Here is a 3,599-nt window from a genome sequence, read left to right on the forward strand (position 1 = left end):
GTCCGCAGTTTCCACCCGGAGAACAGCGGTGTGTCATGGGCAGGAGCCAGAGGTCACAGACCTGCGGGGCTGAGGCGACTCGGCCGACGGCAACCCCGGGCGTCCGCCCACGGAGCTGGGGTTTGTGCCTGGGGAAGAGCAAACACGGGCTTGAACGGGCACGCTCTGTTAACTGGTTTAAATGGCCACAAGCACACTGCTCTTCCTGAGCAACTACACCTTAAACAGACTTGGCTGTTTAATAAACCAGCCCTGGTCCCCTGCAGCGCTGACCTCTGATCCCATAGCAATGCAAAGATTTCTTGGAGTGCTGTGCCCGCACTGCTGCGGCCGAGCGGCGATAATGACCAAGGGTCCGTGACCGACAAACTATTTAGGCAAGAGGGAGGCAGAAAAGTTCTCTCCCACGTCTGTGGGGCATTTGGTGATTATCACTGCCTGTGGCAAGTGGCCATGCCTGGCGGGCGGCAGGCTCCTCACTGAACTCGGCATTTGTCAGACGGTAATGGGAGCAGGTAGCAAACAAGCCCCTTCCCAACCCATGCAAGCCAAGTACGGCCGAGAGAGGTGGTTCACAGCCCCCATCCTCACCTGAGCACACATTTGCCATTTCACCTCCTCCTCCTCCTCCCCCGCAGCCCTGAGCAAGGCAGGTGTAGAAAGCTCCAAGCGCCACAGGCTTCACACCCACGCTGTCCCTGGGAAAGAGGGAGGGCGAGGAGGGAGGCAGGAGTGCAACAGGCCCCGTACCCACGCGGCACCAGCCGTGGGCTCCCCCCGCCTCCCCCGCCGCCCCGCTCACCTGCAGCGCCCCGAGCCAGCCCGCGGCCGCCGCGCTCCGGCCTCGCTGCCAGCAGCTCCCGCTGCGGGAGGAAGGAGAGGCATCCGAGGAGACAAGGGGAACAAAAGGACGAGATCAGAAAACGGAATAAAAGAAGGAAATGTAGCGAACACTAAAAACAAGAAGAGGAATTTTACCCGTGGGGAAGAGAGGGAAGCGCCACTTACATGAGCTTTTCTTTTTCCCCCTACAATTTCTGCAGAAATTCTGACAATGCACGTGCTCGTTTTCCCTTTCCCATCCCACACAAACCTGTTGTTGTTTTACTTTCATTATTTCACTTTATTGCATCAGAAATGCTGAATCATAAAACAGGGGTTAGTGAAAATGGTGTTTATATTACAGAAATAAGCCCCACATTATTTTAAAGATCCCTGCACTACTGCTATTATTATTATTATTATTATCATCATCATCATCATCATACATCTTGGCAGGTTGAAAGGTATCTCAGAACAGTAAGAATTCAGCAGTAATTTAACATCCCACAGCAGTATTCTAAAAGCATCAAATAGCATTTTGAATTTTAAGTCAGTACAAGTGTAAATAAATGGATGTACTCCCACATGTCTGTTGTTTTTAAACTTGTGGTGATACTAAAATATTTGCCTAACAGCTTTGAGTTGTAGCAGAATTTCAGCTCATATATACACATGCGTGTGATATTGAATTAAACCATTTGTCATTCTTTTCCCATAAAAGACACAATTTGGCTCTCAGCAAACCATTTGAAATAGAAATTATGATGATACCACAGCTCCATTTTATTTTATGGTACTGTATTGATTTTCAAATAGACAATACATTTTTGTATTTTTGTAATGGTCTAAAAGAATATATTCTGCCTTTTTATTTTACAGTCCTTATGCTATTACTTGTTTTCATTTCAATAAAGGATGGCATTTTTCAGAGATGCTACCATAAATTGCTTCATTTAATAAGTTGCTACACAGAATAATAATGTTACACCAGAGAACAGCACTTTGTAATTTGGAAGAAATAATGTTTTTCTTTTAAAAATATTTCTGCCTCTTTATTTTTAAATTAAAATTATCTTTCTGCTGTTTTCTTTCTGAAGGATAATCTGATTATTTAAAAAATCCTCTTTTTTCTTGCAAGCATCGGAACTTGGGTGTGACATAAAGGGGCTAATTAAAATGGGGAACAAATTAGATTAATTTCCATGGATATAATAGTGATATAAAAGTCTTGTTCTCAACAATGACTCCATAATAGAACAATTTCATTTATGCCTAAGCAGGTTCCTTATTCTGTCTAATGAGGATTGCCAGCAATATCTTAGTGACAAGGTTTTTATATATTTTTTTGACAGTTTGATAGGAAATCAGTGCTTGCTTCAGGCTTTGCAGTCTCTTCAAACCTGGATTATGAAGGCTACCATAAAAATATGGATAAAATGCTACCTCCCCGTAGTGCCATCCGTTATGGCCTGCACCCCAACGTGGAGATTGCTTTTGTAATAACTGCAGACAACATACTCCATATGCTATTAGAGCTGCAATTCAAATATTCAGTCACTGGGGAAGGAGTCTCCTAAGCTTGTGGAAGACAAGGTCAGTCAAAACATAGAGCAGGCTTCAAATTTGTCACAAGACAGTTTTTGTCTATGTTTATGGGTTTATGTTTGGGGTTTTTTCCCCCTATGGACACTGATTTCAATCGAATTAGATATTTTCATACCTATATTTTTGCAGGGATTCATTCTGAAATTTGCAATGAGAGATCTCTAGTATACGTGAGACATAAATATATGCATTATTTTGCACCACAAAGAAAAAAGATCTTGCCGGGACATTACAATATATTAATAATGTCGTGCCATTTAGGATCCTTCATCAGGTTGCAAAATGCCATTATTTCCAAACTATAAGGCAGAATTTGCTTTTCTTCCTAACAGCATGGATGTGCACAGCTCTTTCACTCCTTCTCCGTTTCACAGGATAAATCCTCCATATCCTTCATACTATGACATGAAAGCATAGAAATGCTTTCACTGCATAAAGTTAAGATACACAAAGTTTATAATTTGCTTTACATTTATGCAGTAGTGGGTACATGAGACACTTGCCTCATACAATATGGTATCTCTTGAGGATGAAGGCAGAGCTAGACGACATAAAGAAAAAATCTTTCAGAAGAAAGGAAGATCAGGTATTTCATTCAAACACCAGCTGAATGATACTCACATAAACTGATTTGTTTTCCAGAATATGAAAGACTGGATCTGCTCATAGATGAGGTAAGTCATTCTCTTCAAGAACTTAACTTAGGTCCGAAGATATGTGTGCTTTGCTTTACTAATCTTATGGGATGCATGGTTTTAAATAGCATGAGTGTAGATGCCAGTAACAAGCACTTGTGAGTGACACCTGGGGAGCTTATTTGTCATTTCATTTATTTAAAAACTGTGCTTCCCTAAGCTGCCTGCTCCAAATTCATCTCCATATATCAAATTATTTGTTTTAATTTGTGTGGAAAAAATTATCATGAAACTGCTCAGGACGCTGAAATCCTCTCTCTCTCTCTGCATACTAGGAAGCAAAATGCAAGGCCTCTTATTATGGTCAGATTCCTGTTTCAGTGCAGACATGGAAGTAAGGTTGGTACATTCTACTCTTCTGCCACTGCAGAAATTTGTCTCCTCTGTTATAACTGTGAAGAGATCTGGTTGCTAGTTACGGTATGTGTTCACGTGTGTTTTAGGCAATCCATAGGAGAAAAAGGAGGCAGCTGTTTG

At 42.1% G+C, this 3,599-nt stretch overlaps 1 long non-coding RNA gene across 1 annotated transcript; it reads right to left on the reverse strand.

Annotated features, from left to right (window-relative positions):
* Positions 1-6: 6 nt before the first annotated feature.
* Positions 7-3,310, reverse strand: LOC108447023. The gene is made up of 3 exons (XR_001862377.1): positions 803-3,310; positions 592-698; positions 7-128 (listed from the first exon to the last, which is right to left on the reverse strand). It is a non-coding gene; the product is annotated as an uncharacterized LOC108447023 (long non-coding RNA).
* Between the last annotated feature and the right edge of the window lie 289 nt (positions 3,311-3,599).

Source organism: Corvus brachyrhynchos, unplaced genomic scaffold, assembly GCF_000691975.1.
Source record: "Corvus brachyrhynchos isolate BGI_N302 unplaced genomic scaffold, ASM69197v1 scaffold255, whole genome shotgun sequence".
NCBI lineage: Eukaryota > Metazoa > Chordata > Aves > Passeriformes > Corvidae > Corvus > Corvus brachyrhynchos.